Below are 11,284 nucleotides of genomic sequence, written 5' to 3' on the forward strand. Positions count from 1 at the left end.
ATACAGGAGGAAATGATGACATCAGGGAGCATTATCAAGGTCATTGCTATAAGGAAAACCTTCAAGTATTAGATTTGACTTTAGCATTGTTCCCTACAACAAGTGCGTGACAATGACTCCATCTCGTAAGAGGTGTGCAGATAAGAGGGTATAGGGTGGAACATGAGGAAAAATGTATACGCATGTATTTGAAAAGTTGTATGTGTTTTATAAATGTATTTTTTTAAGTAAGTATTTTAAGCGTGGTCCCCATTTTCAGGAATCTTCGGTTATTCACTGTGAACTATTGTAAACACTATTTGAATAATTAAGTCAAAAAAAACCAAAGATCACTGCTATAGACAATAGGAGTTGATTCCTCCAGAACCTTCTAGAAACACAGAATGCACCCTCAACGTGGTCATCTGAAGGATGGGAGGACAGGGCACCCACCAGCTCCCGTCTCTCATTGCTGAAGATGGCTCCTCAGGTTTTGTTTGTTCTTATAACAGCTTTATTGAGCTTCATTATTATAATTCACATACCATACAATTCACTCATTTAAAATGCACAGTATAACTGTTTTTAGTATATCCACAGATTTGTGTAACCACCACAATCAACTTTGAAACATTTTGGTTGCCCCAAAAGGAAACACTATACTCATCAGCAATTAAACCCTGTACTCGTTAGCAATTATTTGCCATTTTCCCCCAACTCCTGTTCTCCCCACCAACCTTAGGCAACCAACAATCTACTTTCTGTCACTATGAATTTGTCTATTCTGCACGTTCCATATAAATGGAATCATACGATATGTGGTTTTTTGTGTTTGTCTTCTTTCATTCAGCAGGTTTTCAAGATTGATCAATACCGTAGTAGAAGTTATATCAGTAATTTATCTCATTTTATTGCAAAGTAATATTCCATTGCATGGACATACCACATTTTGTTTATCCATTAATCAGTTGATGCACACTTGGGTGGTTTTCACTTTTTGACTATTATGAATTGTGCTGCTATGAACATTCATGTACAAGTTTTTGTGTGTACATAAGAGTGGGGGGGGGGGTTGTTTTGTTTTGTTTTGGCATCTGGCCAGTGCAGGGATTGAACCCTGGACCTTGGTGTTATCGGCCCCATGCTCTAACCAACTGAGCTAACCGGCCAGCCTGGACATGAGTTTTTAATTCTCTTGGGTATATACCTAGGAATGGAATTTCTGGGTCGAATGGTAACTCTGTGTTTAACTTTTTGAGGAACTACCAGATTATTTTTCAAGGCAGCAGCACCATTTTACATTCCCACCAGCAAAATATGAGGATTACAGTTTCTACACCTCTTCACCAGCACTTTATTACAGCTATGCTAGCAGACATGAAGTGGTATCTCACTGTGGTTTTAATTTGGCCCCTGGCCATTATTAAAAAGACCAAGAATAACAAATGTTGTAAGAATGAATATGCTAATAATAAATAAAAATTTTTAAAAATAATTTATGACACTCTAGGATATGTATCTTGAATAGATGGAATTAGAAGACAGAAATTAATCTGTTTTCAAAATGGAATAAATGATATTTATATGGGGGAGTGGCCAGACGGTATGGCATGAGGGGAATACTTCTATGTGCTGGAGAAACTCAGTAAAGAAATGGACCATAGAGAGTAGCTGGGTCGTCCTGGTCTTGCAAGATGGTGGAATTTGGGTGGAAAAGAGTCTAAGGACACTCTCAGCAAGAAGAATAATGCGACCGAAGGCTGTGACATGGGCACAAGTGTGAGCAGCAGAGAGACCCTTGTCAAAGGAAGATGTGAGAAATAAGAAGAGCTGGGGAGGGAGGGGCCAGGTGCCAGAATGCCTTGATGACAGGCCACTCAGAAGAAAGAAACCACGTCACCTGCCTTAGACCCCAAAGCACTGTGGTAGTGCCAGCCTCAAAGTCCAACCTGAACTAAAATTCAAACTAAATTTGGCCTAAGGCCGCCTCCGTATTTCGATTGCCTATGTAACTAACTGCAACCTAACTTAGCACTGAACCGACTGAAAGCCTAGCTTAGGAGTGTACTTTTCCCCAACACACAGCGGCGTCGTGGTCAATCAGCATCGCAGAGCTTCAATCAATCAGGGGCAGCCACCTGGTCAGACTGGGTTCAAAAAAGGCCAACACCAAGCTGTGACCAAGCAAGCTGTTTCTGGAGCTCACTCCATTTTCCGTCCATAAATGCTGCCTGCCCAGTTTGCACATCGGAGCTTTCTGAACCAACCCTGGTTCTGACGGCTGCCAGATTAGCAAATTGTTCTTTGCTCAGTGAAACTGTTAGATTTAATTTGTATGATGTTTTTCTTTTAGCAACCCACAGTTTGAAACTCCGCCCTGTTTGGGGGCTTCTAAACCACGGCTCTCATGCATTCGTGTGCCCATTCGTTCAGCACAGATCAAGCTTCCATGTGGCAGGCTCTGTGTTGGGAGCCGAGTATGTGAGTCCAGTAAGCCCATGAATGATTATTACACCCATTTTACAGATGAGGAAACTGAAGGCTGGCAAAGCCTGTACTGGAACACAGTCTTAATCACTAGGCTACGCTGGTCCTTATTTGGGGAAGGGAAGGAAGAAAGCACATGGATGGGGGAAAAAGTGAAGGTTCAGCTATGAAACCGATCCAAACAGGCTCCTAGTGCATTCCCACCCTCTGCTCCTTGCCCATCCCTCCCTCTAGGCTTTCCTGCTCCCAAAGGATCCAGATCTGGAGAGGACTCACAGTCACTGCTAACTAACATCCACCCCACCACCCCTACCTGCATCCCTCTTGCCAACGGCGGCACCCAGATTTTTTCCTTAAGAGAACTCGAGTCTTCTTGGTGGAGAAACCCTGTTTGGGGTAGGACTGGCCACTCCCACCCAGCTCCAGGGCCAGGCCCTTATTGGCCAAAAATAATCAGCAGAATTCCACCCTGCCTGCTACTGTGATGGCCTCAGGGATGGGTAGTAATTCAAGCTTAAAGCAATCAGTCCCCTGGGCTTGCCTCGGCCATAGTGATTGCAAGTGTGTACTGTGCAGTGGGGAGGAAGTCGGGGGATGGACCTAAGGTGGAACAGGGTGGACCTAAAGAGGAGCTGGAAGATGCAAGACTTCGGCTTGATGTCTGAGGGAGGGACATGCTCTCAGTTACTCTCTCTGAAGGTAGCCAGGAAGCATGTCACCCTAAAGGCAATTGGCAACCAACTTGCCACCAAGAGAGAAGCCAGGCATGGAATAAATTTGATACCACTGTGGGCAGAGCAGGAAGAGAGAAAGAAACCCAGTCCTTGGAGATATCATTGAAGAACTGGATCTAACCAGCCCAGCCCTGCCTTATTTCTGAGTTTTCCTGTTAGGCAAATCAATGTTTCCTTACTGCTTGAACTGGTTTGCATTGGATTACATGGAAACAGAAGCACTCCTTAATGATCGATGTCTGCAGGGAGCCCCAGCACTAAACAGCTCATCAGAGAATCCAGTCCAGATTCTCAGCCTCTGAGACTTCTGCAGCCTCTGGCCCTTTGGGGACAGCTCCAGACATGAGAGGGTCATCCAATCCAATCTGGTTAAGAGGCACTTTCCCAAAAGCTCAGAAGGCTCTGGAGAGAGCCCAGGACACATGTTGTGCCAAAACTCGCTGACGGGGCCTGCTGATTCCAGAAACAGTCTGATAGGCTTCTTTATTCTCTCACTACGTTTTCTATTTACTTGTTTGCAATTAGGAACATTTACTTTTAATTTAGAGAATTTTCCTCTTTTTCTTTGGCCTGCCTTTAAAATAGATCTGCACTGTGATGCTGCTTTACAAACTGCCCTTGGTTTTCGTGTTCATTTGTTCAAGTATTTGGTGTATTTGCAGCCAAGAAGCCTCAGGCACTGGATCATTATGTTCTTCTGTTTTCCCTTTTCAAGTGTTCAGTTAAAACCCATGATGAAACCAGACAGGCTGTGCTTTCAGGCATTCTTCTGCAGGTTGAGCCCTTCCCTTCTGCACCCCAGTCGGCTCCTACTCTGTACCTGGCATCTCCTAAAAGAGAAGAATGTTGCCCTTTGGTGTGCCCTTACTAAAGTTCCAGCCACACAGAAAACAGCAAATCCTTTCAGATCAGAGGAATTTTCTTTAGAGATTCTTCCAAAAGTTCGACAGCAACAAACAACAAAATCTAACAGTATAAGTTGCAAAACATAGGGAGACACGGGCTCTCCCAGAGCTTAAAAACCTCATGGAGGTGTGCACAGGCACTGGCGTAGATGCAGGACAGGAAGCATTTCCATTTAAGGCAGTAAGAAGGGATAGTTGACAACCAGGAGGGCTTTGATCTGCTGATCCTCTTATCGATCTCTTTCTTTAGCTGTTTTGCTTGTGAAGGGGTCTTTTGTTTGAATCACTAATTCTTCTTGCAGATCTTGGCTTAACCTGTTATACATACTAAGCATCCTCTGGGGAAATGGTGGGTAACTCCAGCCTGTACACATATGAAACACTGGGGTGTGGGAGTCCACAATGGTCCAGGCTTCTTCTTTGCTTAATGTCAGTAACATTGTTTCCCTAAAGATTCTCTAAAAAGAAAGCAAAATTGTTTTTTTGTGTGTGTGTGGCTGGCTAGTGCAGGAATCGGAACTCTTGACCTTGGCATTTATCAGCACTGTGCTCTATCCAAATGAGCTAACCTGCCAGCCACAAAATTATTTTGATTCCAACCTTTGATAAAGGATGCTGAGCTTTCATCCTATCATCCTACCTTTAAAATAAAGAGTTATAAGTGTCAGCTCCAACACACACCCACGTGCAAAACCCAGCCCCAAGTGGTCTGCTCCGAGGCTCACACTCGCAGCAGTCACCAGGGCTCACACAGATGACAGCCGCCTGCAGACAGGTACAGAAGCGGAGGGTGCACTGGCTCAGTCCAAAAGATCGCCTGGGATAATGAGCAGAGACCTAAGGATTCTGAAAGCCAAAAGGCCCTGTCTTTTTTGAGGCTGCCACCAACTGAAAGCAGACAGAAAAGGGAAGGATAAAATAAAACAGACTTTGTCTTATAAGCCTGGCCACACACACCTGGTGATCGTTGGCTTAGCTGGCAAATTGCAAGGGCCTCGATGGGAAATGCAAAACTCAACAAGTGGCTGTCGCTATGGAAACAGCTCAGATGAACCCCAAGAATGAAGGACCTTAGCCTAGGGAAAATGTCGGAGGAGGATAGATGTTGCTGTGAATATGCCATCATCTAAAGGCAGTGCCGGGGAAGAAGTTAAAATGATTGAACAAATCTCTTCGAACTTGACACAAGAAGTTTGCCCCCGGTCACAGGATTTAGAAAGAACGCTGCTCTCTGTCCCACAGCCTAGGGGACCCAGGCTGCATGAATCTCAGCTGGCTCCAGGGCACAGCTGGCTCCAGACCTGTTGCCCATGGGGGACAGAGTATTGGCCTTGCAGGGCTCAGACGCCAGAGCTGGAAACCCGGGGTGAAATGAAGGATAGCAAAATTCATCTGGGATAGGAAATGAACTAGGGCTTTGACTAATTCAAAGCTGTGGGCTGTTAAGTATAGGCCTGGGTTTTCTCTCAGGAAGTGATCACATTCAAGGTCATATTTTTAAAAAGAAATTTCCTCAGAAAAGCCTCATTTGCAAGATAAGGCCAGGTTTGTGTCTGAGCATGTTGGTTTAGTTTAGGGTCCTGCCCCAAGGCTGAGGCTGGGGACTGAGGGCTGGACTAATGGCATCTGTGTCCCTTCCAGCCCTGTGATTCTGTGATAATTGGCTGGGGGGGGGTGGTGTAGTGATTTTCCAGTACAGCCGTGATTACAAGATGCTCTTTAAATGCACAGTGTAGACATTCTAAATAGCACGTTTGCAGACAATTACCCAGTCAGGAGATTATACAAATGCAATAACTAACACAGGAGCAGGGTTCTCCTTCAGCATCAAGGGACACAAAAGGCCATCTGAAAACAGTGTCCAGAGCCTCTGCAGTGGGTTTTTTAAGCAGGTGCAAATGTGTTATCTACTACGCATCTTTATTAGATGCACAGACTTACTTTCCTCCTTGCTGCTCTCATGATAATAGGAATAATAGGAGGAGTAATGACAACACAGCAACAGTGACTGGACACTTAGAACGTTCTAGACATTGTTCTAAGCATGTGTAAGTGTACCCGTTCACTCGTTTCAGCTTCCTACTTACTCTTTGAGGTATTCCTGTTTTCCAAATTCAACAGTTGAAGAAACTGTCCCAATCTTGCCCTAAAAATTTCATACTGTGGTTGGATTTGAAGCACATCCACCTTGCTCTGTGTCCCCAGCTCATGTGACCCTGTAGGGACTCGATCTGGGAGCAGAGGTGTGGGAGCTGTGAAAGCACAGAGCTGAAGCTCAAGAGGGCGTCTCATCTGCCCCCACGTGGTGCTGGGACAGCGATGGGCCATTCTCCACGGTCTTCCAGGCAGCACGTGGCCACCCTGCAAGGGACTGGAGAACAGGCATTTGTTGAAACTTGGTCCCAGGAATGGATGGGGCGGGCCTTTGCATCCCTGCAGAGGAGGACTCAGGCAGCAAGTTGACAGCCTTCTGTGGGCACTGTCCTCAACTCTCCATCCAAACCACTCAAAATATGAGGCATTGAGTTCTTGCCAGGTCACCATCCAAGGCTCAGGTCCTACTCTTGAGAAGGGACCGGTGGTATAAAGGGTGGGCTCTGAAGCCAAACTGCCTGGCATTGGAGCCCAGTACCACCACTTACTAGCTGTGTGACTCTGAACAAATTACTTAATCTCTCTGAGTCTCAGTGTCCTTATCTGTAAATAAGGGGTCACAATACCAGTCTCGAAGCATTATTGTGAAGATGAGACAACTAATGGCTATGCAATGCCTAATGTGAAGGGGCAGCAGCCTTCCATCCCCATAGCAGACACTGGTACTCACACGTGGCACATCTTCCTGTTGAACCCGGATACACTGAACCTTGAAACCATTCCAACCCCTGGGGCTCCAGGCAGTTCCTACCCACTGATGAGAGTTGGTATGTGAGTAAATCCTATTTGCTGCCGTTGGCGTCATGCATAGAGATGTAACAAATTCATTGATTCGTTCAACAAATATTTTTGAAGCATCCATGATGTGTCAAGTTCTCCAATAGAAGCTGAGGGATATAATGGGGGAAAAATACATGGTGCAGGCCTCTTGTGAGCATGGATGGTAATTAAGTGACCACACACGGAGTGGATGTGGGGAGACCAGTTAGTCTGCGTGAGAGGTGAGGCAGCTTAGAGAAACATAGATGCACTGAAGAGATACAGTCAATCCTCAGCACTAGCAGATTCCATCATTGTGAATTCACCTATTCACTAAAATATATGTGTAATCCCCAAATCAATACTCACCACACTTTTGTGATCATTCCTGGACATGTGCAGAGTGGTGAAAAATTTGAGTCACCCCATGCACGCGTTCCCAGCTGAGGTCAAACGAGGCACGGACCTGCCTTCTTTATTCAGCTCTCATAATGTAAATGAGAGAAACAGGAGCAGTCGTGGGTACTCTGAAGCCCTATCTCCCTCAGAACCACCCCGACTGGGGCAGGAAAGAAGAATGGGCATCCATGCATCCTGTTTCCTGGCTGCAGGGGGCCACACAGAACCCAGAAGATGGGGCAGACGAGCATAAGCAATTTCTCCAGCTCAAAGGCAACCCCTGGAAGTACAGAGGCAGGAACTTACTCTGCACCCAGGAAATAAAGCAAAAGGCAATACATCGCTTTTGAGAGCAGGGAATTTGAGATCCACTCAGAAGATAACACAACACAGTGACTAAGAATATGGATTGTGGAGTCAGGGAGACCTGGATTGGACTTCCATCAAAATCTGCAATGGGCTAGGTTGATGACCATGGATAAGCTTGATAAGATCTCTGAGCCTCAGTAAGACAAAATCAATGAAGTAGGTTCCTGTATCCATTAGGTTGGTTTCAGCTGCAAATAATAGGAATCCCAATTCAACGCTTAACCAATAAGCAGATTGTTTTCTCACATGACAATAAGTCCCAAGTCAGGACAGCATCTATGCCCAGCCCATCAGGGCTCCGGCTCAACTTCTCTGAGCTTTCTTGCTCTTCCCTTCCTGGGGTGTTGGTTTCATCTTCGGTCTGGAAGCACCACGGCTGCCACAATTCCGGATACGTCATCGAGAAAATGACAACCTCCAGTGGAAAAAAATGAGGGGCTATTTCTTCTGACAGATCTTATTTGAATTGGAGAGAAAAAAAATTCCCAGAAGCCATCTCCTCTCAGCTTACCGTCCAGATGAGGGTCACATCTAGGGCTGCTGTTATCCCCCACCTCGCCTTTGGGCAAATTGGAGAAAGGCAGCACCTTAAACGAGGCCTTGGGAACTCTCCGCTGCCTGAACTTGGTAGTGACTGTGTACACGCGTGCTTTCCTCAGTATGCTCTCTGTGGAGGCTGCTGACATATGGCTCTTTCAATTTAATTTTAAATTAGTTAAAATTAAATAAAATAAAAGATTCAGTTCTTCATTCGTGCCAGCCACATTTCAAGTGCTGGAGAGTGGCTAGTGGCTACTGTGTTGGAAAGAACATTTTCATCATCACAGAAAGATGTATGGGACAGAACCACTCTGTAATTCAGTCAGAAGTCCAGCATCTTCATGACTGAACACTCTCATAATTTAATATATGTGTACGATGTGAGCAATGCCCCCTTTAATGTGATACATTTGTGCAGTGCTCAACATGAACACCAACATGTGGCGGCCCTGACCTCATGCTCATTCCTAAACCAATCACTGGCAGGGGCGACAAAATCCCTAGCACTGACTTGGCTTTAGACCCACCATGAGTCAGCCATGGTACTTGAAATGCACCTCTCCCACAGCAGGTGGCCATTCAGAAGAGAGTGGAAACTACAAAATCAAGACTGTGCCAACAAAGGGATGGGGTGGGCTTGGAGGCAGCATAAAACCCATAAGGTGCTTGTAAGAGTTAAAATAATACATTTATAGAAGTTTGTATGGTGCCTAGAACATAATAATAACTTTGTGGATTTTAGCTATCATAATCATAATTGATTAATAATTGTTTTTTGGATTCAAAATGTGTTCTCCTGCAAAATGGTGCAGCCTCTATGGAAAATGGTATGGAGGTTCCTTAAACAATTGCAAATAGATCTACCATACCACCCAGCCATCCCACTGTTGGGAATATACCCAGAGGAATGGAAATCATCAAGTCGAAGGTATACCTGTTCCCCAATGTTCATCGCAGCACTCTTTACAATAGCCAAGAGTTGGAACCAGCACAAATGCCCATCATCAGATGAGTGGATACGGAAAATGTGGTACATCTACACAATGGAATACTACTCAGCTATAAAAATGAATGAAATACTGCCATTTGCAACAACATGGATGGACCTCGAGAGAATTATATTAAGTGAAACAAGTCAGGCACAGAAAGAGAAATACCACATGTTCTCACTTATTGGTGGGAGCTAAAAATTAATATATAAATTCACACACACACATACACACACAGACACACACACACACACACGCACACAAACGGGGGGGGGGGAAGAAGATATAACAACCACAATTATTTGAAGTTGATACAACAAACAAACAGAAAGGACATGGTTGGGGGGGAGGGGGGAGGGAGAAGGGAGGGAGGTTTTGGTGATGGGGAGCATTAATCAGCTACAATGTATATCGACAAAATAAAATTAAAAAAAAAAAAAAAAAAGAAATGGTTCAATGGTATTGTATAGATTATTGTATAGATTAAAGGGTTTGAAGAGATAACAAATGTAAATAACTTAGCACAGCACCTTACAAATAAAAAAAATTAAATAACAAAAAAAAAAATGTGTTCTCCTAAAGTATACAGAAATAGTTGAAGGAATATGTACTGGGAACAAAGCTACCTTTCAAGAATATAAATAAAATCTTATTCTAATCATAGTAAATTTTTTTTCATAAATAACTGTTGTATCTAACTGTGGATGATTTACAGATTTGCACTGTATATTTCCACAGATTAATTATAATTAAATTACCTGAATTATAAGATTTATAAAAGGTTTATACTTTATGAAGTTTAGTTCCTACTAGTAGAAAGTTATTCTAAATTAGCTTTTTAAAAGACTGTTTACACTTCTATGTAAAAACTGAGCAGTGTCTAAAGTCTGTGTAAATGTAGAGACAGTTTGAAAACATGTATCTGCAGAAGGCAGGTTTAGACAACCACTGAAATTTTTTTAGCCATAAAGGATGGAAGCCAAGAATTTCTTTGTGGTTTGGTCATATTTAGTATAGTTTGTTTATGAAATAAATTTGTAAATAAAAGTATAAAATAATTTTTATTTAAAAAAATAAATAATAATAATTGCATCTCAATTGTTTTGGCCACTGCCAGAACTGAGCATCTCACAAAAATGCAAAAGAAGCACCATAGGGATACCCCAGTTCCTGCTGGGAACAACAGAGACACTGAGGACACTTGTCACGTCTCCCAATCTGGCTTTCCATGAGGGCATTCAGACCAGTGTCTCAGCCCTCTAGGACCCAGTTTGCTTCTGAGTCCTCTGAGTGGGGCAGGCTGTGGGGGACATTGTGACACCGAGTTCCACAAGGTGGCTCAGGCAGCTGGGCTGATGCAGACAGTCCCTCCTCCCCCAGTGAGGACACAAAGGAGCACGCCTGTCACAGCCACCTCCGGAGAGATGAGATGAGGATCTTCCAGATCAAACCTTGCAAGAGCTTTGGGCTTCTTGGGAAATACACTCGGCGAGCGTAATAGACGTAGCTGCTTTTATCTTTTCACCCTCTAAAGACGGGTGTTTAATATTCCAATGCAGGCCAATTTGTCAAACAAAATAATGAATGTTCATGCTTAGAAATATCCAGCAACACCAGAACATTTGACTTCAAAGGTTATGGTCTCTTTCGTTATCAAAGATTACTAAATATCAACACATAAGGATGGAGCCCACAGCTCATTAATGTTGAATATAATTGCATCAGGCTGTCCATACTGGCTTTTCCACCGGGTTGGATCTGTTGTTTATCAAGATTTGCTGTGGAATATATTTGCATATTTAGTGAGAGTAAATGTCTAATAGGGGAAGAAGTTTACCTCCAAGGTGGTGGTCCTCTCTACCAACCATGGTCGTCAGGTACAGCTCTCTGCCTCTTTCTATTAATCCCATAGTCACCAGACTTGCACAAAGCAAATATTAAAAGGTGGTGAGATCCAGCTAGGAAAATG

General features: G+C 43.9%; 1 non-coding gene across 1 annotated transcript; it reads right to left on the bottom strand.

Annotated features, from left to right (window-relative positions):
* Positions 1-1,074: 1,074 nt before the first annotated feature.
* TRNAI-GAU (transfer RNA isoleucine (anticodon GAU)) lies at positions 1,075-1,148 on the bottom strand. The gene has a single exon. It is a non-coding gene; the product is annotated as a tRNA-Ile (tRNA).
* Positions 1,149-11,284: the final 10,136 nt, after the last annotated feature.

Source organism: Cynocephalus volans, chromosome 6 (genome assembly GCF_027409185.1).
Source record: "Cynocephalus volans isolate mCynVol1 chromosome 6, mCynVol1.pri, whole genome shotgun sequence".
In the NCBI taxonomy this organism is placed as follows: domain Eukaryota; kingdom Metazoa; phylum Chordata; class Mammalia; order Dermoptera; family Cynocephalidae; genus Cynocephalus; species Cynocephalus volans.